General features: G+C 43.4%; 1 long non-coding RNA gene and 1 other non-coding gene across 2 annotated transcripts in view; one reads left to right on the forward strand and one right to left on the reverse strand.

The window, feature by feature from the left end:
* LOC124615631 overlaps positions 1-26,088 on the reverse strand; it is a 59,377-nt gene that overhangs the window by 14,289 nt on the left and 19,000 nt on the right. The window lies entirely within an intron of this gene.
* Positions 1,609-1,683, forward strand: Trnas-uga. Its single transcript has one exon. It is a non-coding gene; the product is annotated as a tRNA-Ser (tRNA).

Below are 26,088 nucleotides of genomic sequence, written 5' to 3' on the forward strand. Positions count from 1 at the left end.
TCCGACTTAAGTCTGTTTTCTCACGTGGAGTGCTCCTCTCAAATATTTGCATTTTAAGATGCTGCTATTGATTGCTACTTACGATGGCTCTCTGGATTCGGATACTGACTATTGCTGTATCGATAGTCTAACCTTTGCTTTTTCTAAAGTCTAGAAATAGCCTTTAGTGTAGTAATTCCCTGAGCCCCTACAAGTATGCTTAACGATTCCTAAAGTCTGCAACTCTCGTGGGTGCTCTGTCACAGTGTTTGGCGCCGCTCCGAGGAGACACCTGCCGTCACAGGAAGTTTGTCTTTCTGCATTTCTTTTTGACCGGAAATTGCACACTGATTTGAACCCATTAAGTCGTCATACGATTTCTCTAGCCTATGTCAGGACACGACAGATTTTACGAAAATAACGAGCGCATCATCAACACGGCTGCAATACACGGTAGGAAAAGTTCTTCTTCGTTAAGCAAGAGTATCTTTAGTTGTCGTCTGACTTATTCACTTCTCTTTTTCTCCAGAAAGGTATAGGCCGGAGCTCTTCTGGTCAATTTTTTCTTTAGGTTCAAACATTTACTTCTATAAAGCGTTTTGTTACTCTCATTACTTTGTAGATTTTTCGAAGTGTCTGCCGTTTGCTGTTTCAAAAGTTCATCTTGATCGTGCCCCACAGACACAGAAATTGTTGCTGCTTTATAACGACATTACAATGCGATTCATAGATAATGTCATAACCTAGATATAAGAACTTGTTCTCTTGTTTTGTTGTTAAGAACCATCTTGGCCCAGATAGAATCAGTTCCTTCGAATACCATCAGGCTGGAATTTGTTACAGATATATTTAAATAACATTCACACTGATAATCCGAAACATTATGATCATTCCAGAATGAGATTTTCACTCTGCAGCGGAGTGTGCGCTGATATGAAACTTCCTGGCAGATTAAAACTGTGTGCCCGCCCGAGACTCGAACTCGGGACCTTTGCCTTTCACGGGCAAGTGCCCTAACAACTGAGCTACCGAAGCACGACTCACGCCCGGTACTCACAGCTTTACTTCTGCCAGTACCTCGTCTCCTACCTTCCAAACTTTACAGAAGCTCTCCTGCCAGGAAGTTTCATATCAGCGCACACTCCGCTGCAGAGTGAAAATCTCATTCTGGAAACATCCCCCAGGCTGTGGCTAAGCTGTGTCTCCGCAGTATCCTTTCTTTCAGGAGTGCTAGTTCTGCAAGGTTCGCAGGAGAGCTTCTGTAAAGTTTGGAAGGTAGGAGACGAGGTACTGGCAGAAGTAAAGCTGTGAGTACCGTGCGTGAGTCGTGGCTCGGTAGCTGAGTTGGTAGAGCACTTGCCCGCGAAAGGCAAAGGTCCCGAGTTCGAGTCTCGGTCGGGCACACAGTTTTAATCTGCCAGGAAGTTTCATATTAAAGCACACTCTGCTGCAGAATGAAAATCTCATTCTGGAAACATCCCCCAGGCTGTGGCTAAGCCGTTTCTCCGCAGTATCCTTTCTTTCAGGAGTGCTAGTTCTGCAAGGTTCGCAGGAGAGCTTCTGTAAAGTTTGGAAGGTAGGAGACGAGGTACTGGCAGAAGTAAAGCTGTGAGTACCGGGCGTGAGTCGTGCTTCGGTAGCTCAGTTGGTAGAGCACTTGCCCGTGAAAGGCAAAGGTCCCGAGTTCGAGTCTCGGTCGGGCACACAGTTTTAATCTGCCAGGAAGTTTCATATCAGCGCACACTCCGCTGCAGAGTGAAAATCTCATTCTGGAAACATCCCCCAGGCTGTGGCTAAGCTGTGTCTCCGCAGTATCCTTTCTTTCAGGAGTGCTAGTTCTGCAAGGTTCGGAGGAGAGCTTCTGTAAAGTGTGGAAGGTAGGAGACGAGGTACTGGCAGAAGTAAAGCTGTGAGTACCGGGCGTGAGTCGTTCTTCGGTAGCTCAGTTGGTAGAGCACTTGCCCGCGAAAGGCAAAGGTCCCGAGTTCGAGTCTCGGTCGGGCACACAGTTTTAATCTGCCAGGAAGTTTCATTATGATCATTGCCCACCGCGAGGCTGGATGTCGCATGGCAGCGCTGCGGGAACGTGACACGGAAAGGAAAGTATGTATGTGTGAATCAAAGGCGGATGGAGAATCATTGTAGACGATATGGGCCGCAAATGGGGAAATCCACTGACATCAGTGACTTTGACAAAGATGATTTTACGATTACTCAGAGCCTGTGAACCAGAATCTCTAAAACGGTGTAGCAGGTCGAACGTTGACGTGCTACTGTAGTGACCAATTATGGAGAGTAGTAGAGCGACAGTGAAACTACCAATGGGCGACAAGTGGTCGGATTTCCACGACTCTTCACAGAACCTGCCTGCTCTGTGGTGTCTCTGCTGAAAGACCACAACGCTGGTGCACCCGCAAGTGTTTCGGAGCACACTGTTTCTCGTACATTGCTGAACATGGATCTCCGCAGCAGACGTGTTCACATGTCGGCCCGACAGCGGCAACTGGGACTACAGTGGCCACGAGATCGTCGCGATTGGACCGTGGATCAATGGAAAAGCATTGCCTCGTGGAATAAACCACGTTTTCGCTACACCAGGTCGATGGTCGTCTCGACAAACGCCGTCATCCACGCGAACAGCGCTTGGAAATGTGCACCGTGTCAAGGACGCAGGCTGGTGGCAGCAGTATTATGCTGCGGGAGACATTCTGCTGCCCTCGCACGGGACCTGTGGTAGTAAACGAGGACTCTCCGACTGCACGGGTCACCTGCAACCCTTCATGCTTGATGTCTTTCCCGGGGATGTCATCTTCCAGCAGGATAATTGTCCGTGTCTCAAAGCCAGAACCGAGCTGCATTGGTTTCAGGAACGTGACAGTGTACTCGAGTTAATGTCTTGGCCATGAGACTCGCTAGATGTCTTTATGTGAATCGCTACCAGGCGCCATCACGGCGTACACAGATCAGTGCCCCCCTCCCCCCCCCCTATCTAAGGAAATTATTGTTATATTTTTATTCCTTGACAGAAGTGGAATAAATGAAAGTAAGTTGATCTCTACTCCTAATACTTGTGTGTGGAGCCGGCCGCGGTGACCGAGCGGTTCTACGCGCTTCAGTCTGGAAGCACGCGACTGCTACAGTCGCAGGTTCGAATCCTGCCTCGGGCATGGATGTGTGTGATGTCCTTAGGTTAGCTAGGTTTAACTAGTTCTAAGTTCTAGGGGACTGATGACCTCAGATGTTAAGTCCCATAGTGCTCAGAGCCACCTCGTCTGTGGAGATGTGGTGCGACATACCTCCACACACCTACCAATAAACTGTCGAATCCATGATACGCAGAATCGGTGACGTATTGTGTTCAAAAGATGGACCAATAAGTTATTAAGCAGATGATCATAATGTTTTGGCTCGTCATTGTATTTTAATCACCTTCACACGCTAAATGTTAGAAACAAGAGGAAGAGAGCTTCGCGTTTTAGTGTCTCGCTAACAACGACGTTAATAGAAACGGAATACTAGCTCAGATTGGGGAAACTCGACGATGTCTTTGCAAGCTAACTACCCTGGTGTTTTCCTTATACCACCACGACCTGGATGACAGGACAGGGATTTGAATCGTCATCCATACGAACGCGAGTGCGTTGCCGTACCACTGCGCAACTTTTTTCGGTACTAAATTACTTATTCAGTAAGACTTGGAATAGTTTTACCCTGATTATTGTGTCGAGAACTTCTTCGTAATCAGTAAAAACAATGTGAGTTAGTAATTATTAGTCTCTGAATTCTTCTTTTGGCTGTCCATTCACCATCTATGTGTGGGAAGTCATTCTGAGTGAAATTTAGGGATGCTTATCGTGTCACGCCTAATATTACTGTGTTTATCTTGGCACATGTTTAAAAAAAACTTTTGAATTTTCAGAAGCATACTGAAACCGCTCAGAATATGTAATTACAACCTGAGGATCATTTGTTTCTTAGCTCTTATTCGATGCACAAAACTATACATGTCTGCTGTTGTACCTATTTTTATTAGATCTTCACTCGTGTGCGGTTTTTGAAATGCTGTAGCCCCTCCTTTTCGGGCATCGGAATAAGAATTTTCGCCTCATTCATGTCTCTCAATACATGACCTTTTTTTCCTGTTTGAAATGAAAATCATGGTCTAGGTAATTTCTATCAATTATACTAGCGTTTTCTCTTTATTTTCTTAACTTTTCTTCTTGATATCGATCTTTGTTATTTATAGACAAGTACATATTTCGAATTTTCTAATAGTTTTTTACAGACTTATTTTCTTTGATAATATCTGTAATATCGTTATTGCATGTTTCACGTATTCTTTTTGTGCGTCGATGGCCGTGGCGGTCTAGTTGTTTACCAACGGCGGTGGCGTCCTCGTGGTAATAATTGGTACACAACCTGTTATCCATCAGTGAGCGCCTGTTTCGTACTGAAAATGTTACGAATCAGTGCCTTCGCTGGCCCGTTCTACATCCGTTGCAACATAGACTTACCTGTCATGATCACGATGCGAACTGCAACTCGATTAAAAGACAACTAGCGTTCCTTACTCGATCAGCTCAGACTGCCTTTTTCGCTGATATCCTGTTACGTCCAGACTCCTACTTTCCGAGGCCAAAATCAAATACAATTGCGTGACTTCTGGCCCACTATGTTCGTTGCATTGTAGATGGAGGGGGCGATACGGGCCAACTCTCCTTAAGCCAATGTATGGCCACTGTGTACTGTGAGTGCGCCTGCCACGGTATCGCGACTTTCTCGCCAAGGTATCGGTCTGTTTGTCAAGGTATCGCTTGAGTTAAGCAGTCCTTTGGTATTCTCGTCATAGTCCCTTATCAGGTGAACATTTAGACAGTTTATTTCATAGCTGTGGCCCTTTTGGTCTTGTTTGAATATATAAATTTTTTAAAATGCGATTAAGCGCCTGGTTTCGTGGGCGCAGGTTACCTGGATCGAGTCTCGCTGACAGCGCTTTTTTACCTTTATCGTTCGTCCTCCTCGTAAATCGAGGGGCAAAAGAATTTTCTTTCTCTCGCGTATGGGTTCAACATTTGATTAGACTCTGTACTTGCATAATGCTGTAGTATAAAAAAGATTGGGAGGGGGTTGGGTGGCGGGGGGGTGGGGGTGGGGGTGGAGGGGGTCTGCGTGTCTGATTGCCATCCGGAGGACCCGGGTAAAGTAGAAAAAAAAGTAAGGTGATAAGTGTCGCGCAATGTAGATACAAAGCCTCGAGTTGGAGTCCCCTCTATTACGTATATCATTAAACCGCATTTCGGGCAACTGCTAACGTTATCAAGAAAAAATAGCGGATAGAACACTGAACTTCTGGTTTGACGGTCACGGGTTCATTCTTAGATTGGGGTTGGGTTTTTCTCTCTTTCAGTCCCTCTAGATGGGCCCAAGGTCCACTCAGTCTGCTGTCAAAATGACTACCAGGGTTATTTCTATTGGGTAAAGGGCGGCCGAAGTGAGGGGTCCATCATCCCACTCCCTCCTAGTGCTGTGGTGAATAGAAATGCTGCACTTTAACTGCAGTAAGCTCTTAGTCCAGTCACAGTCCCGAGCCACCTACTTTTTGTTGATTACTATCTTCATTTTTTCTATAGTTACACTTGTTATACTGTTTTTAATATTTTGCCAAGCCTCATTAATTTTGTCATCTGTTGAGAAAGTTTCTAATTCACTGTGAGTGCAGTGCTGATCTGGTTTACCGTAATATACTCCTTCAACAAACTTACTTTTAATGTGTGTTCTATTCATCTCCTGTGCCAACCTTTTCGTTTCGGAGTAGCACTTGTAACCTATGACTTCAATTATTTTCTGGACGTATTTCAGTCTCTGTCTTCCTCTGAAGTTTTCGCCTTCTACAACTCCCTCCAGTACTATGGAAGTCGTTCCCTGATGTCTTAGCAGATATCCTATCATCCTATCCCTTCTTCTTGTCAGTATTTTCCACATATTGCTTTCCTCGTCGATTGTGCGAAGAACTTTCTCATTCCTTACCTTATCAGTCAACCTAATTTTAACATTCTTCTGCAGCACATCTTGAATGCTTCAATTCTCTTCTGTTCTGCTTCTCCCACAGACCATGTCGCACTACCGTGTAATGCTGTGCTCCAAATGAACATTTACAGAAATTTCTTCCTAAAATTAAGGCCCTTGTTTGATACTGGTAGACTTATCTTGGCCAGGAACGCCCCTTTTGCAGTGCTACTCTGCTTTTTATGTCTTGCTTGCTCCGTCTGTTATAGATTATTTTGGTGCCCAGATAGCAGTATTCCTTAACTTCATCTACTTCGTGAACACGAATTTTGATGTTAACTTTCTCGCTGTTCTCATTTCTACTGCCTCTCATTACTTTCGTCTTTCTTCGATTTTTATGTCAATCCAGTTTCGGTACTTATTAGACTTGTCATTCCATTCAGCAGATCCTGCAATTTCTCTTCACTTCCACTGAGGATAGCAATCTCGTCAGCGAATCTTAACATTGATGTCCTTTGACTTCGAATTTTAATCTCACTCCTGAAACTTCCTTTTATTTTCGTCATTACATCTTCGATATATAGAATCAACAGCAGGGGCGAAAGACTACATTTCTACCTTACACCCTCTGTAATCCGAGCACTTCGTTACTGGTGTTCTACTCTTATTATTGTTCTATCTTGGTTCTTGTACATATCCTACGCCATCAGTTTCCCCTATAGCTTACTCGTATAGCTTACCGTGTAGAATTTCGAACATCTTGCACCATTTTACGTCGTCGAATGCTTTTTTCATGTCCACAGATCCTATGAACGTGTTTTTAATTTTTTTTCAGTCTTATCATTATCAGTCGCAACGTCACAATGCCTCTCTGGTGTCTTTACCTTTTCTAAAACCAATGCGATCGACATCGAACACATCCTTAATTTTCCTTTACATTCTTTTGTATATTATTCTTGTCTGCAACTTAGGCACATGTGCTGTTAAGCTGATAGTGAAATAATTCTCGAATAGTCGGCTCTTGCAATCTTCGGAATTGTGTGGATGACGTTTTCCCGAAAGTCTCATGGTATATCGCCAGTCTCGAACACTCTGCACACCAACGCGAACAGTCATTTTGTTCCCACTTTGTCCAGTGATCTGAGAAATTCCGAAGGAATGTTATCTATCCCTTCTGCCTTATTTGATCTTGCCTCTTGCAAAGTTCTTTTAAATTCTTATGCTAATACTGGGTTCTCTATCTCTTCCAAATCGACTCCTGTTTCTTCTTCTATCACGTCATGAGACAAGACCTCTTCCTCATAGAGATCTTCAGTGTACTTCTTCCACGTATCTGTTTTCTCCTCTGCAATAACAGTGGAATTCCCATTGCACTTTTAATGCTACCTTGCCTGATTTGAATTTCACTGAAGGTTGTTTTGACTGTTCTACATGCTGAGCGCCAGTCACTCCAACAATCATTTCTTTTTCACTTTCTTCACATTTTTCATGCAGCTATTTCACCTCAGCTTCCCTCCACCTCCTATTTATTACATTCCTGGGTGACTTGTTTTTCTGTATTCCTGAATTTCTCGAAACATTTTTGTTATTCCTTCTTTCGACGATCGACTGAAGTATTTCTTCTGTTACCCATGGCTTCCTTGCAGTTGCCTACCTTCTACCTACGTTTTTCTTTTGTGATTGCCCTTTTTATATGCGTCTATTCCTCTTCAGCTGAACTGGCTACTGAGCTCTTCGTTATCACAGTATCTATAGCCTAAGAGAACTTCAAGCGTATCTCTTCATTCCTTAGTATTTTCGTATTCCAGTTTTCTGGACGCTGATTCTCCCTCAGTGGTCTCTTTAACCTATTCTTCACCATTACTAGATTTCTTAGTTTCCCATGCATTACTATTTTCATAATTAGTGGAAAGTAGTCTGTGTAAATATGTAACCTCCCCACAAAATTGTATTAAATAATAATAGTGTAACCTCCCCACAAAATTTAATAAATATTAATAATAATGTGATTCTATTTTTAGTGTAACCTCAGAACAAAATTGGTTCCCATTTATAACCTCCCTACAGAAATTCATTCACATTTAACTTCCACACAAAATTTGTTTCCCATTTAATGTACCCACAAAATTCTTTTCTCATTTAATGTAAGCTCGAAACAGAAAAATTCCTAAACCTCGTAATAAAAAATAAATTTAGTAACCTGGTACATTTTGGACGACAGCAGTGCTGCGTCATGGCCCTGTAAGATCATTCTGAATAAAAAAGCAAAAATTCTTACCTCAATAAAGTCGCCAACTATCTGCTCTTACAATAACTTTTTCCGGCAGAGCTCTGTGCAATGCTGGCCGATAGATTTGTCATTTATGAAAGGAAGCAACTGATTTTTCTTTTGCAACAATCGGAATGATCATGGATTGGAGAAATTAGTAAATTCTTTAAATTGAAATGAATGCTTGTTGGAAACTACTTTATACGACAAAAATTATTATTAGGACATTTTTAAAAGATTGACATGGGAGTTCACATAACATTACTAGATATGCGCGAGGCTGCTTTTTACCTTATACAATAATGCTCAGGCTTCGGCATCGCTGCACCGCGACCGGACCAGCCAACACTATACCAGACCAGAGCAGACTCCAGACCAGACTAGCGCAGACAAGCGCAGACAAGCGCAGACTAGCCACAAGTTACTGCTACAGCTACACAGTTCCTACAGTCAACACTGCTCTCTGGTCAACGATTCTCTTATACCTTGCATATCGCAGGCAGCGCATGAGCAATACATCGAAATTACATCTGCTCGGACCCCTTACACAAAATTACATCTGCATTACATCTGCTCGGACCTCTTACATAAAATTACATCTGCTCGGACCTCTTACAAATATTTCCAATGCACACTCTTGTAACATGTGCTAGTTTGACTAATTTTGTTTTTGTTACTGTTCAGTCAGTGAGAGGTCTACAACTATGGTGACTCTATACAAGCATTTATACATCTCTGCGAGTAAAGTAAGTATTGGTAATCGTCAAGTCACTGATACTAAAAAGTCCATCAGCTATTTTCCGTTTAAATTTAAAACATGCATACCATTTTTGGTCCCATTACATTCTGCAGAGGTGTGTTCCCTACTAGGGGGATGAGATTATCTGCAATGAGATAATAATCATTTTGTTAACATATTTCAGGGTTTCTTTATGACATATGGATATTTGATTTTGGAATATTCCCGGTAGATTTTCTGGGCAATCTCTCCAACGCTGTACCGCGACTACACCGCCTTCACAGCAGCCGTCATCCATCACGTTTTTGCAACTGCCATGTCACCCATAAATAGAGTTCTCTTGTTAGCATTCTGTTATTTCTGACGACTCCCCCTGTTAATAAACGCTTTTTTCAAATTCTTTAAGGCTACCGAGGTATTTCTGTAGCTATATCGCAGCAGTGGGATCTATAACAGCAGATGTGTAACACACATGCGTGATTAGGTTGTGAACGTACCTTAGCTAGAGTAAGACATTTACTTCACTACAGCTACGTGTACTTCTAAATTTTACATATAATGTCAGTAACTTTTTGTATGCCTCTGTAACTTATAAAATAATGTTGAGATAGGTCCACATAAGAAGAGTTACACTTTCCGCAGGTTTATGAACATTGTTTATTGTGTTACGTTCCAGAGAGTTACAGCAAGAGGTGCAATTTTTTAAATAGAACATTAGTTTTTTCTATCATGCAGCTGACGTATTTAAACCAGGTATGTGCGTGATTTAAATACCGTTTTTGTCACATTTAGTTTGGGAGTTGGAAACCTTCAGGGCGTTGGGGGTGGATGTAACATGTTGCACATAATACTTGGCAATGTGGAGATGGATGTTCTGATATTGAAATGTTGATGTACACTATGTGACCAAAAGTATCGGGACACCCCCAAAAACATACGTTTTTCATATTAGGTTCTCTGTGCTGCCACCTACTGCCAGGTACTCCATATCAACGACCTCAGTAGTCGTTAGACATCGTGAGAGAGCAGGATGGAACGCTCCACGGAACTCACGGACTCCGCACGTGGTCAGGTGATGGGGTGTCACTTCTGCCATACGTCTGTACGTGAGATTTCCACACTCCTAAACATCCCTAGGTCTACTGTTTCCGATGTGATAATGAAGTGGAAATGTGAAGGGACAGGTACAGCACAAAAGCGTACTGTCAGAGGGTCGTAATGTGTAATAGGGAGACATCTATCCAGATCATCACATAGGAATTCCAAACTGCATCATGATCCACTGCAAGTACTATGACAGTTAGGCGGGAGGTGAGAAAACTTGGATTTCATGGTCGAGCGGCTGCTCATAAGCCACGCACCAAGCCTGTAAATGCCAAACGACGCCTCGCTTGGTGTAAGGAGCGTAAACATTGGACGATTGAACAGTGGAAAAACGTTGCGTGGAGTGACGAATCACGGTACACAATGTGGCTATCCGATGGTAGGGTGTCGGTATGGCGAATGCCCGTGAACGTCATCTGGCAGCGCGTGTAGTGCCAACAGTAAAATTCGGAGGTGGTGGTATTATGGTGTGATCGTGTTTTTCATGGAGGGGACTTGCACCCTTTGTTATTTTGCGTGTCACTATCACAGCACAGGCCTGCACTGATGTTTTAAGCACCTTCTTGCTCCCCAGTGTTGAAGAGCAATTCGGGGATGGCGATTGCATCTTTGAACGCGATCGAGCGCCTGTTCATAATGCACGGCCTGTGGTGGAGTGGTTACACGATAATAATATGTCTGTAACTGACTGGCCTGCACACAGTCCTGACTTGAATCCTATATAACACCTTGGGTTGTTCTGGAACGCTAACTTCGTACCAGGCGTCACCGACCGACGTTGATACCTCTCCTCAGTGCAGCAGTCCGTGAAGAATGGGCTGCCATTACCGAAGAAACCTTCCAGCACCTGACTGAACGTATGCCTGCGAGAGTGGAAGCTGTCATCAAGGCTAAGGGTGCGCCAACACCATACTGAACTCCAGCATTATCGATCGAGGGCGCCACGAACTTGTAAGTCATTTTCAGCCAGGTGTCCAGATACTTTTGTTCACATAGTGTATGTGAGGCGTTGAAATGTTTGCCCATGCACAATGCTGTGCGCTTTCTAAACGACCGGCGGACGACATGTAACGTCGCCGATGTCACGGAGCGACAAGCTTCCTCATGTTGACGTCATGTGGGTTCAGTGACATAAACACGATTCTTTAGATAGCCTGAGAAAAGAAATATACTGGTGTTAAATGGGGCGACCGTGAGGGCCATTCTTGAAGACCACGGCCCCCCACCGATCTTCCAGAGAATCTGTTGCTCAGATCTTGCACAACATCACGATCAGAATGGTCTGGGTGACCGCCGTGCTGCATCCACATGTGGCCTCTAATGTCCACATGGTCACTTTCAAGGAGACCACCCAAGTTATCTATGATAAAAGTTCAATATAATCACCTGTCGGAGTAGCTGCGAAGTAATGAGGAGTAGGATTTTACCGCCAAGCATTTCACACCACACATTAATGGAACACCTCCATAGGTGATCGACAGGACGAACCCAGCTAGGATCTCCTGTGGTCCAGTAATGAATATTGTGGCGGTTCACTGCACTATCGTTTGTGAACATGGATTCGTCGGAGAATCATCCAGAGTGAAACTACGCTCTACACATTCACAGAGAGTAACTCGATGATTGTAATCGTTCCAATGCGGCCCCTGTGTCAACGACAGGGGGTGCGGGTGAAACCTGTGATCCGTACCATACGCCGCACAGATGTAAGGCTGATACCAGTGGCTGCACCAACCTCTCGTAAGCTGACATGACGATAGTGGTGTACTGCAACTGAAACAGACACCTCCATCTCTCCACTTTTTGCTAGTCTTCGCCTGTTATTATTTTCAAACTAATTGTTTCCCGCAGTCGTTATTCACCACTGTCCAAGACTATCAAGGAGCGTGTAATGGCGAAATTCGATGAAGGGCGAGAATGCGGTTCCGCCGTTCATTATTGGCATTTACAACATTGGGCATTGGACGTAGCCAGAAATCTCGGGTGTACAAACTTTACAGCTTCACTACGATTTATTACTAATTTAAAAAAGGAGTTAAGGATAACATCACGCCATATCACTATGCCCCAAGCACGAAAAGATAAGGATGACGAAGAAGAGCTGAGTGAAAGAGCTCAAACGTTTGTTGCTGACGTCAATGAGCATATCACGAGAGAAAACATCGATATTAGTTCAGTATGGCACTGTGATCAGAGTCAGTTCAACTATGAACTTTCTTGTGACAGAACACTATCCATGAAAGATTCTTTATCATGAATATGCATTCTGTCATTTCAATGAGTTATCTGCGGGAGTATACAGACCAATGCTTCGTTACGCGTGGCAGAACGATATTGGTGAACCAGTGAACAACTTCAAAAGTGTCATTGACGTGGCGTTCAACACTGATATTATAGAATGTGCAAATACGCCATGCGATCAACTTGCATTTGTTCACTGTGCGTTTTGCAGTCATTCGTATTGCTCGTAGCATTTTATTGACATTGCGCATTTACATTTATAGTTAAGATTGCTGCATTGTGTATGGCGTCTACAATTACATCTACAGTGATATCTAGTGCATGACTGCAGAGTTTTGCAGAAAAACGACACCCACCAGCACATTCAGAGGTACATAATGGTCCTGTAACCAAACGTTCATACAGATCTGTTTGTTCGAGCCCAAGTACTTTCCTGGTAAGATGGTGACAGACTGTCCATGTGAAACACCACTATCTCAGAAGGCAACAACTTTTTTGCATGAAAACGACAGTCATTCTTGTTCGCAGTAACAGAATGGATACATTCTCTGGTGCTACACTCCTGTGTAAAGCGGGGAGGGACTTCTATAAGTCTCGTAAAATACAATGAAAAAAGCGCTCCGCCCAGGACTTCACAGACATTCGCGCAGTGTATGTGCAGATCAATACAATATTACCACCAATGCCCCTTCCTCCTCCCTGAGCCCTTCCTCACACCATCTCATTGACGTCTTGCAAACTGCTGGCATAGTTTGGAAGGATTCCGTATTTCGTTAATGTAGTGCATTGCAGAACTTACAAATGAGTTACAGTTCTTCGATTCTTGCTATGTACACTCAGCATAGGCTAAGATATGATAAAATACAGCAAGGACGCGTAATGGCTGCCGGAGCTCTTCGTCCAGGATACTTCATGGCATATCCCGTGGTTTCTTTATTGAAATCGTGTCAGCAATCTCCGAGCGTCAGCAATGAATTCCGCTTCTTCGGCGGTCCTCCCTGCCGTGTGTACGGTGGTATAAGGCGACAGTTGGAGATCCAACGGAACAAGGCATCTAACATCTCATCGAGGAAGCGTTTCGGTCCGAGGCACCGCTATTACATCCCGTCCGCAAGTTATTTAGGAGGCGCATTGCGTTGTGCATTCAGGAACATGGGCAGACATCTGAGCACCTCTCATCAACAATCCGCCAACAGAACATCCAACTGCATACAGCCAAGCGTTATTTACAGCACGTTGCATCCACTCCTAACGCTCTATAGGTTTCTAGCTCCCAAACTAAATGTGGTAGGAGTGTGATTTAAATAACGCACACAGTTGGTTAAAATCAATCAGCTACATGACAGAAAAAACTAAAGTTCTATTTAAAACACTGGATCTTGTTGCTGTAACTCTCTGGAAAATAACTAAATAAACTACTTTCATATTCCTGCAGAAAGTGTAACTTTTCTTATGTAGACCTATCTCCATAAAGATACCTGACCCCTGTTGTTTTTGTAAGTTGCTGAGGTACACACTTTACCTGAAACACCCTGTATACCTGTAGGTTGCCAACTGGCCATTGATTTTGTAATTTTGTTTGAAAGTTGGCTGTTTTGTTTTCTCCAAGGCTGTTGTAGTATCAAAATTCTGCTTATTTCCTCAACACGATTGGATCGTCTAGCCTAGCAGGCAATTGTCAAGTTGTTCATTGATGTTGTTGTGTTCGCCAGTTCCAAGACCGTTTTGATGCAGCTCTCCATGCTACTCTATCCTGTCCGAGCCTCTTCATCTCAAGATAAAAACCGCAACCTACATCTTTCTGCATCTGCTTAGTTTATTCATCTCATGGCCTCCCTCTACGATTTTTACCCTCCAACAGTTCCCTTCAATACTAGATTTGTGATCCCGCCCCAGTAGCTGAGTGGACGCCGGCACGGTAGCTCAGCGTGTTCGGTCAGAGGTTTAGCTGCCCCTGTAATAAAAAAAAGTGAGTGACTGGATCAATAACGAACTTCAACGGGCGTCGGGTGACGTCCGCCACGAACAATTGAAACGAACAAAATGAGATTGCAAAAAAAAAAAAAAAAAAAAAAAAAAAAAAAAAAAAAAAAAAAAAAAAAAAAAAAAAACAGTGGTCAGCGAGACAGACTACCAATCTTAAGGGTCCGGGTTCGATTCCCGGCTGGGTCGGAGATTTTCTCCGCTCAGGGACTGGGTGTTGTGTTGTCCTAATCATCATCATTTCATCCCCATCGACGCGCAAGTCGCCGAAGTGGCGTCAAATCGAAAGACTTGCACCATGCGAGCGGTCTACCCGACGGGAGGCCCTCGTCACACGCCATTACTATTATTATTATTGTGATCCCTTGTTGTCTCGGAATGGGGCCTAGCAACCGATTCCTTCTTTTGGTCAAGTTGTACCACATATTTCTTGCCTCCAGAATTCTATTCAGTACTTCCTCGTTAGCTACGTGATCGACCTATCTAGTCTTCAGCATTTTTCTGTACAACCACATTTCGAAAGCTGCTATCCTCTTTTTCTCTAAACTGTTTATTGTCCATGTTTCACTTTCATACATCACTACGCTCCAGAAAAATACCTTCAGAAAAGACTTCCTAACACTTAAATCTATATTCGATTTTAACAAATTTCTCTTCTTCAGAAATGCTTTCCTTGCCATAGCTGGTCTACATTTTATACCCTCTCTACTTCATCCATCATCAGTTATTTTGCTGCTCAAATAGCAAAAATAATCTACTACTGTAAGTGTCTTGCTTCCTAATCTGATTTCCTTAGCATCAGCTAATTTAATTCAACTGCATTCATTTATTCTTGTTTTACATTTTTTGAAATTCATCTTATATCCTACTTTCAAGACACTTCCCATTTCTTTCAACTGCTCTTCCAAGTCTCTGACAGAATTACAATGTCATCGGCAAACCTCAATGTTTTTACTTCTACTCCCTGAATAATTTCTTCTCCAGATGTTTCTTTGGCTCCCTTTACTGGTTGTTCAATCTACATATTGAACAACATCTCCTCCCTTTTAAACCAGTGCTTCCCTTTCATGCCCCTCGACTCATATAATTGCCATCTGGTTCCTGTGCAAGTAAATAGCCCTTTGTTCCTTGTAATTTACCGCTGCTACCTTCAGAATTTCAAAGACAGTATTCCAGACAGCAATTTCAAAAGCTTTCTCTGAGTCTACAAATACTATAAATTTAGGAGTGCCTTTCCTTAACCTACCTTCTGAGATAATTCGTAGGGTTATTATTGCCTCGTGTGACCCTACATTTCTCCGGAATCCAAATTGATCTTCCCCGAGGTCTGCTTCAACCAGTTTTTCCATTCTTCTGCAAAGAATTCGTGTTAGTATTTTGCAACCATGACTTATTAAACTGATAGTTCTGTAATTTTCATAGCTGTCAGTAACTGCTTTCTTTTGAATTGGAATTATTACATTCTTCTTGAAGTCTGAGGATAATTCGCCTGCCTCACACATCCTGCACACCAGACGGAACAGATTAGTCATGGCTGGCTCACCCAAGGCTATTAGTAGTTCAGATGGAATGTCATCCACTCCCGGGGCCTTTTTTAGACTTAGATCTTTCAGAGACTTTTCAAATTCCTCTCGCAATGCCGTATCCCCATCTCACCTACATCTACGTCCACTTCCCATTATATAATATTGCTTTCAAGTTCATATCCCTTGTATGGACCCTCTATATACTCCTTTTGCTTTTCAGCTTTCCATTCTTTGCTTAAGACTGGTTTATCAGCTGAGTTCTTGATATTCATACACCTACTGCTTTTTACCCCAAAGGCCTCTTTAATATTCCCGCAGGCAGCATCTCTCTTTCCCCTAGAGAAATATTCTTCTAAATCTTTACATTTCTCCTCTAGCCATTCCAGCTTAGCAACTTTGTGCTTCCTGTCAATCTCATTTTTTAAACGTTTGTATTCTCTTTCACCTGCTTCATATGCTGCATTTTAATATTTTCGCCTTTCGTCAGTTAAATTCAATGTCTCTTGTCTTATCGAAGTTTTTGTACTAGGCGTATCTATTTGATCCTCTGATGCCTTCACTATTTCATCTCTTAAAGCTACCCATTCGTCTTCTACTGTGTTCCTTTCTCCTGTTATAGTTAATCGTTAACTAATGCTTCCTCTGAAGCTATCAAAAACCACTGGTTCTTTCAAGTTATGCAGGTCCCATCTCCTTAATTTCCTACTTTTTACCTGTTCCGTTTTAATGTACAATTCATTACAAATAAATTGTAGTCGGAGTCCACGTCTGCCCCTGGAAACGTCTTACAATTTTAAATCTGTTTCCTAAATTCCTGTCTCACCATCATATAATGAATCTGAAACCTTCCGGTTTCTCCAAGTCTCTTCCACGTATACAACCTTCCTTTATGATTCTTAAACTGTGCGTTAGCCATGATTATATTACGTTCCTTGCAAAATTCTACCAGGCGGCCTCCTCTTTCATACCTTCCCCCACCTTCACCTATTATTTTTCCTTCTCTATGTTTTCATACTATCGAATTCCAGTTTCCCACCACAATTAAATTTTTGCCTCCTTTAAGTATATGAATAATTTCTTCTACCTCATCATACATTTCTTCAATCTGTTCATCAGCGGCGGAGCTAGTTGGTGTACAAACTTGTACTACTACCGAGCGAGGTGGCGCAGTGGTTAGCACACTGGACTCGCATTCGGGAGGACGACGGTTCAATCCCGTCTCCAGCCATCCTGATTTAGGTTTTCCGTGATTTCCCTAAATCGTTTCAGGCAAATGCCGGGATGGTTCCTTTGAAAGGGCACGGCCGATTTCCTTCCCAATCCTTCCCTAGCCCGAACTTGCGCTCCGTCTCTAACGACCTCGTTGTCGACGGGACGTTAAACACTAACCACCACCACCACTTGTACTACTGTGGTAGACGTGGGCTTCGTGTGTATCTTGGCTACGATAATGCGTTCACTATGCTATTCTTAGTGGGTTACCCGCATTTCTATTTTCTTATTAATTATTAAACCCACTCCTGCATTATGCCTACTTGACTTTGAATTTATAACACTGTTTTCACCTGACCAGAAATCCTGTTCCTCCTACTACCAAACTTCACTAATTTTCACTGTATCTAGCTACAACTTATTCATTTCCCTTTTTAAATTTTCTAACCTACGTATCTGGTAATGGGATCTAATAATCCATGCTCCGCTCCGTAGAATGTCATTTTTTTTCTCCTGATGACGACATCCTGCGGAGTAGTCGCCGCCCGGAGATCCGAATGGGAGACTACTATACCTCCGGAATATTTTACCCGAGAGGATGGTATCATCATTTAACCCTACAGTAGAGCTACACGTCCTCGGCAAAAATTACGGCTGTAGTTTTCTCTTGCTTTTAGCCCTTCGCCGTTCCTGCACAGCAAGGCCGTTTTGGTTGATGTTACAAGGCCAGTTCAGTCAATCACTCAGACCGTTGCCCTGCCCTGTAACTACAGAAAAGGCTCCTGCTCCTATTCAGAACCACACGTTCGTCTGGACTCTCAATAGATACCCCTCCGCTGTGGATATACGTACTGCACGGCTATCTGTATCGCTGAGGCACGCAAGCCACCTCACCGACGGCATGATCCGTGGTTCATGGTTCATGGTTCATCGTTCATGGTTCAAGTGCTAACAGTAATATTTCTGAATATGATGGTCAAAATACTTACCAAATTTTTGCTCTCGTAAGTCAAAGCGGTGAGTGGATATACTGAGGCTGACATAGCACGCATGCGTAGTAACTGTCGGCAGACGTGGTAGTAACAGGTTAATAAGCGCGCTGGATTTTCACGATCGTGCGAGTCTACAAACTCAAAGCTTTGAAATGGTTCAAATTGTTCAAATGGTTCTGAGCACTGTGGGACTTAACATCTGAGGTCATCAGTCCCATAGAAGTTAGAATTACTTAAACCTAACTAACTTAAGGACATCACACGCAGCCATGCCCGAGGCAGGATTCGAACCTGCAACCGTAGCAGTCACGCGGTGCCGGATTGAAACGCTAGAATCGCTCGGCCACCACGGCCGGCTTTTGAAATAGCTTCTAAAACTGACCAGTTGGTTTGATCCAATAAAGCGAATTTTTCAGTTAAAGCAGACCCTCGGTCTGGTCCCGGCGGAGTTTCGAGTCCTCCCTCGGGCATGGGTGTGTGTGTTTGTCCTTAGGATAAATTAGGTTAAGTAGTGTGTAAGCTTAGGGACTGATGACCTTAGCATTTAAGTCCCATACGATTTCACACACATTTGAACAACATTTTTTTTTACCCTTGGTGTAGGCACGCCAGGGTTGTTGTTGTGGTCTTCCGTCTTAAAACTGACCTCAGGCAGCTGTGCACGCTATTCTATCCTGTACAATCCTCTTCATCTCTGCAGCAGTACTGCAACCTACAGCCTGTTTGTTTTAACTTGAGACAACTAAATATCTCAAAAACCGCGCATTGCACGAAAAATATGTTCTGGGTGAAAAGTTAATATTAGTAAAGGCGACTGGCAACCACCTAACCACCCCTGCTGCATAGGCGCGGCCAACATTGCATTTTCAAATGGGAACCCCCTGTATTATTGGACATCGGGTTTTCCCCCAAACATCCGTACACTTTACTCGAACCACCATTTTACATTTGTGGTAGATGACTGTGTAGTCGACAAATATCAGGTGTACCTGTTTTTGCAACTAAGAACCGTCGCATCTGATTCTACATATCGTTTACGGTGTAAATATAAACCTTTGTGTGCTAACTGTTGATGTTTATGTTCGAAATTTACTTTAGTGTAGCAAATTTGATTGTACCGTACTATATGGTCAGCCGTTTCCAAATCTGGTTAGAAACGAAGTTTCGCGTGATCCAGGAAGAACGAGGCGAGTGTAATAGATTTCTGTTCCCATCAATGCGTTTGATATCGGTGAATCCCCATGTCTGTCACCATTGGGGTGCTCATTTCGGTGAGTATCCACGGTAGCTCCGCCTATCACTATCCCTTAATGGACATTTTACGTTATTACTATGACTGTTGTTTGGATACCGCCGGTAGCCGCGTAGCGGCCACAGCGAGAGTTCCGGCGGTTGGATGGAGACAGACACCGAAATCAGTCACCCTGATGGCAGGGTTCGAGGGCGGCCAACGAAATCAAGCATTCCGAAGGTTTGGGGACTAACCGCAATCTAACGGTATGGAACAGAAAACTAAGTTACCATAAATGTAGCTTATTTGCCACTGATGTCGATGTCCAGCCACATTATTTGTATTGTACAAGTACATTTGCAACACTAAAGTAAATTTCTAACACAAATATCAACCGTTCGAACAGAAAGATTTAAAATTTTTGGACTAGAATACGATTATGCAATAAAAACGGGGGATTACCATTTCAGAATACTAATCTGACTTACTAACATTAACTATTTAATCTCGGACATTTTTTCGTGCGATGCGTGGCTTTCGAGATATTTGGTTGTCTCAATTTAAAATAAACACCTCGCCAAATTACCCTACAATAAATTTATCATGGTGGTACTGTATTTGAGGAAATGTTAGTAATTTTGTAATTTTTATACTGTGTCATTTAATTTATTCTTTTCAAAGCATGAAAAAGACTTTACCTATATAAAGCTGGCGATATGACACTTTTGTTATTTCTTTAAATCCTTGTGTTCTCCATATTCTCTCAGTCAATTTACGCACACTGAAAAGTCAAAGTGGTCCCGTACTCAGGGAATGAGCGCAGATGAGCAGATGCAGGAATTCTGCACTGCCGCTCATGCCAAGGTCATAGTGGAAGTGGTTTCGTTGCCTTCCTTCGACCCGCCAGGAAGTGTCAATTGGATGACGACGCTGAGTGCTTGTTCAGCTTAGTGTTGCGTTTGTGTAGTTATGGATAAACAGAAGGCAGAGGTGAAACACGATGAGGGAACATGGCCTCTTCCTCTGGAGCAGCACCAAGGGGGCCCCCAACCTGACGTCCCCATCCGACGGATGGTTCACCATCAGCAGCGACACACGTAAACACTTCATGAGACACTGCAGAGAGGTTTGGAATTTAATCCAGGGCTTTGAAGCTGAGATTCATGGTAAGGAACTCTACGCCCTCACCTCTCCTCCCCTTGCCGCCCAAATACTGGCAGTAAAAGTTTTCTACGACCGGGGTTCGAACCGACTTACCTCTGAATCGAGCGGCACGGCACACGCGTGCATTAGCGACCCCGGGTAAGTAGGCGGGTTTACACAAACGTTACAAGTGACTAAATAACTAACACCTGCTAAAGTCGAAAGAACGAAAAAAATTACTAATCACACTCATATCGAACTCAGCATACACCAGCCGGCCGATGTGACCGAGCGGTTCTAGGCGCTTCAGTCCGGAACCGGGCTGCTGCTACGGTCGCAGGTTCGAATCCTGCCTCGGTCACGCATCATGGGTGTATGTGATGTCCTTAGGTTAGTTAGGTTCAAATACTTCTAAGTCTAGGGGACTGATGACCTCAGATGTTAAGTCTCATATTGCTTAGAGCCTTTTGAACCATCAGCATACACCATAATGGGCTTGGTCTTCCTACTCCTGTATTAAGAGAAGTTCTAGCGATGGTTAGCAGACGTTGTGTTTCCATGAACTCAGTGTGCAGCTGTTAGATACAGAAGGTACGGCCATCCCTAACGCATTTGCTACTACTGTTAGGACATAACAACTAAGCAGGAACCTGCCATTTGCCTTAGCTGAAAGTCCCTAAGGTTTGACATTATCGTAGATCTGCACAATACCACAAAGATCACGGACATTATGGTGGATCAACATATTTTCTGATACAATGTAGTACAAAAGGGAAAGCAAAGGACAACTTCAGTAGTTTACAGATAAGTCAAAGCAGGAATCTAGAAATGACATATACATACTACAGCATTAGTGTTATTTCCTCGAACTCCTGTCCAGATTACTTCAGTATCAATTCGAGAGGGCGTGCTGAAACGTAACGCCTCCCAATCTTTTATGTGAAAACTCCTTAAGTTTTTTTTAAATAAAATAAACTTTATTAACATTCTATATCTTTATTGTTAATGTCTATGTATTTATGTCTCAACATAGGCACCCTAGGAACGAACACATTTCTCCCAGTGAGAGATCAGTTTGTTGATACCGTCGCTGTAGAGTGTTTGACTCCGTTGGCCGAGCCACAAACTCCAGTCTGCTTGCACCGCATTATTACTCTCAAAGTGGAGTCCTCGAATGTGTTCTTTAAGTTTTCGAAACAAATGAAAGTCGAATAGGGCCAAGTTGGGACTGTATGGAGGATGACGGATGACAGTGAACCCAAGGCGTCGGTTTGTCGCAGATGTCGCAGCACTCGTGTGTGGTCTGGTATTGTCATACTGAAGGACACGGTGCTCCATGTGTGGACGAACCCTTCGACTTCGAAACTCGATTACAAATGGCTCTTAGCACTATGAGACTCAACTTCTGAGGTCATCAGTCCCCTAGAACTTAGAACTACTTAAACCTAACTAACCTAAGGACATCACACACATCCATGCCCGAGGCAGGATTCGAACCTGCGACCGTAGCGGTCGCGCGAAACTCGATTACAGCACCCCGTTTCTCACGCAGCGACGCAGTTACGTCACACACCGCCGTCTTGCTCGCTACAACTCGCAGCCGTCTAGCGCCAGAGAGCAACAAATATGTGTACGTCAAGAATAAAGTTGTAGAATGTTAACAACGTTCGCTTTGTTTAGAAACTTTAACACTTTTCAGGTAAAAAGTCCGGAGACATTTCTTTTCGGCACGACCTCAATAAAAGATTTGCCCGTTTGAGCACTGGAGTACATAGGAGGTTTGCTACTCACCCAAAGCGTTTGACGAGGCTATCACCTGTAGTTGGAGCAGGAAAACACACATTGTGTAGGATGCGCTTGAGATCTTAAAGCCAGGCGCTCGGCTGATAGCGCCTATTCGGCGAGACGACGTCCACGTTCCACTTGTCTGTTTGCGGAACAGCTTGATACAGAGGTGCTTGCTACAGCTGACAACACGTACTCAGACTGCTGGTTGCTCAACAATGTTTATGTTGTCGCTGTAGTCTGTTCTGAACCCACCTCCTTAGATCCTTCGATAAAGCACAGCAGTGAACAAAGATGTAAAGAGGATCGCTGTATGTGGGAACCCGTTTCACTATACGCTGTGAATGATGTGCTCTTCAAGTTATTGTGGTACGTACGTAGCTGCTTTTACTGTCCAGTATGGTGCGTTGATGTCTTGGTTTCACCCATTGCTCTCGGCTGTTAAAGCGGCGGACTGGTTTTTCTGGCGTGTTGCCACATCTTAGATTTCTTTCGCAAATTAAGTGCGTCCATAATGCATCTAAAAGCTGTAATATAATTCCCAACAGGTAGCATTTTTTGTAGACACCAATCCATTGGTTGAAATCCCTGACATATATGCTGCCGCTCATATTGATATGTCGATTTTTTTTGTCCCCACTGCTAAAATGCTAGTTACACTTCTCTAATCAGATGATTATTCATTACACGCCCGGTTGCTTGAATTTTGATAATAAACTTTGCAAAGAGAAACAGAGATGATACTGCGCAATTAGCGTACCTTCCAGCAAACAACGTCACAGCTGTTCTGATAGTTAGTAACATTCATCATATGCGATAACCACGTTTTCGACTGTTAACGTTGTGTGAGTCTGAGTAGTTCTACGAGCAAGTTGTGTGATCGCTACAACGGCAGAAACAGACTGAACGACTTCAAGCGTGCTGCTAATCACACGAAGCCTGTCTGAGTTACGTGTTTGTTTACGTCTGGTACAGTAGGGCAGATTTCTGTAAGTCCTTTTCTCCTGACGAGGGGACTGCACTTTGTAGCGCCGTTATCTACACCGTGATTATAATTAAACTTTCGATAATTGAGATGTGTGATCGTAGAATAATGAAATTTTGTGCAAAAATTCGTATGGACATGCGGAAGAGAAATAACGAATAAACCATCGAAAGAAAGACATTTTAATTTCCGCATGAGAGGGTAACATTTGTCAGGTGCGTACCACATTGATGTTCCAAGTCATGAATTTTGCTCACCGTGACGACCACCTGCATCCACGACAACCAGGAAGTTTGTAAGGCTACCATTGCACAATTGTTCGCAGCACTTATCGAGCGGTGGACCGTGGAATGTTCAGCTGTCGTGACACAACTGGTGCACTGTTTGAAGATCGTACATTGCGTCCAGCATTCTCAGCCCTGGAGAAAGTAAGTTTTTCAACAATTTGTGGCACAACTGGCGGTCGACCTCTCCCAGGAGTAGTTCCCAAATCGCCTTCCCCAATCACGTACTTCAACACTGGGGAGGAGAGAGAACCTCTCCGTATTCCTTTAATTCGTCGATATTGGGGAAGAGTAGCTACTCTGTTGCTGTTGTTAAGACAAAACAGCTTTACGAGCAAAGCCCTGTTCGAGTTGTCCAGGCCCGTGTTGACTTTCTAGAACTGTAATGCTAACTGATGCTTGCGTTTCAAGACTGCGCCACCCTTTCAGTATCGACATCTAACTGAAACCGATGACAATAAAACTTCTAACAACGCAAATCCTGCAGCGCATAGTCTGAACCTCATTCCTATAAAGTCGGGTGCCCACTCGGTAACGAAAATTTAATTATAACCATCCTGTAGTGGGTATCCCAGAACCCCAATACCTGTTGCACGTAGCCTATCTAGTGGCATCCCGGAGGGGGGGGGGGGGGGGGGGGGAAAGAAAAACAGGTGATGACGAGCAAGCAGACATGCACGCACGTATGGCCACACCCTGCTTTTTGTGATTTTGGCTTCGAGCATGCGGTACCCATACACCCGAATTTTGTGAACTTTCCCCACTGATTGCAAATGTCACACGGTGGTGAAATGATTACAGTTCATTACGTTTCCGAGTTCTCGAGCAAACTGATGTGGATTGTGGATTAATGCTTTCAACCAATCTTCATCGACCCCCGAAGGCCTTCCTGGACGTGAAGAGTCACTAATGTCAAAACGATCCTACTTAATACAAGAAAACAATATTCTTGCCGTGCTCTGTCCAGTGGCATTATCAACACTTTTTTTTTTTTTTGTCGTCAGACTTCTGACTGGTTTGATGCGGCCCGCCACGAACTCCTCTCCTGCGCTAACCGCTTCATCTCAGAGTAGCACTTGCAACCTACGTCCTCAATTATTTGCTGGATGTATTCCAATCTCTGTCTTCCTATACAGTTTTCGCCCTCAACCGTGCCCTCTAGTACCATGGAAGTCATTCCCTCATGTCTTAGCAGATGTCCTACCATCCTGTCCCCTCTCCTTATTAGTGTTTTACATATATTCCTTTCCTCTCCGATTTTGCGTAGAACCTCCTTATTCCTTACCTTATCAGTCCACCTAATTTTCAACATTCGTCTCAAATGCTCCGATTCTCTTCTGTTCCGGTTCACCACCATACAATGCTGTACTCCAGACGTACATTCTCAAAAATTTCTTCCTCAAATTAAGGCCGATATTTGATATTAGTAGACTACTCTTGGCCAGGAATGCCCTTTTTGCCATAGCGAGTCTGCTTTTGATGTCCTCCTTGCTCCGTCCGTCATTGGTAATTTTATTGCCTAGGTAGCAGAATTCCTTAACTTCATTGACTTCGTGACCATCAATCCTGATGTCAAGTTTCTCACTGTTCTCATTTCTACTACTTCTCATTACCTTCGTCTTTCTCCGATTTACTCTCAAACCATACTGTGTACTCATTAGACTGTTCATTCCGTTCAGCAGATCATTTAATTCTTCTTCACTTTCACTGAGGATAGCAATGTCATCAGCGAATTGTATCATTGATATCCTTTCACCTTGTATTTTAATTCCACTCCTGAAGCTTTCTTTTATTTCCATCATTGCTTCCTCGATGTACAGATTGAAGAGTAGGGGCGAAAGGCTACAGCCTTGTCTTACACCCTTCTTAATACGAGCACTTCGTTTTTGATCGTCCACTCTTAGTATTCCCTCTTGGTTGTTGTACATATTGTATATGACCCGTCTCTCCCTGTAGCTTACCCCTACTTTTTTCAGAATCTCGAACAGCTTGCACCATTTTATATTTTCGAACGCTTTTTCCAGGTCGACAAATCCAATGAAAGTGTCTTGATTTTTCTTTAGCCTTGCTTCCATTACTAGCCGTATCGTCAGAATTGCCTCTTTCGTCCCTTTACTTTTCCTAAAGCCAAACTGATCGTCACCTAGCGCATTCTCAATTTTCTTTTCCATTCTTTTGTATATTATTCTTGTAAGCAGCTTCGATGCATGAGCTGTTAAGCTGATTGTGCTATAATTCTCGCAATTGTCAGCTCTTGCCGTCTTCGGAATTGTGTGGATGATGCTTTTCCGAAAGTCAGATGGTATATCGCCAGACTCATATATTCTACACACCAACGTGAATAGTCGTTTTGTTGTCACTTCCCCCAATGATTTTAGAAATTCTGATGGAATGTTATCTATCTCTTCTGCCTTATTTGACCGTAAGTCCTCCAAAGCTGTTTTAAATTCTGATTCCAATACTGGATCCCCCGTATTTTCTAAATCGACTCCTGTTTCTCCTTCTATCACATCAGACAAATCTTCCCCCTCATAGAGGCTTTCAATGTATTCTTCCCGCCTATCCGCTCTCTCCTTTGCATTTAACAGTGGAATTCCCGTTGCACTCTT

Source organism: Schistocerca americana, chromosome 5, assembly GCF_021461395.2.
Source record: "Schistocerca americana isolate TAMUIC-IGC-003095 chromosome 5, iqSchAmer2.1, whole genome shotgun sequence".
NCBI lineage: Eukaryota > Metazoa > Arthropoda > Insecta > Orthoptera > Acrididae > Schistocerca > Schistocerca americana.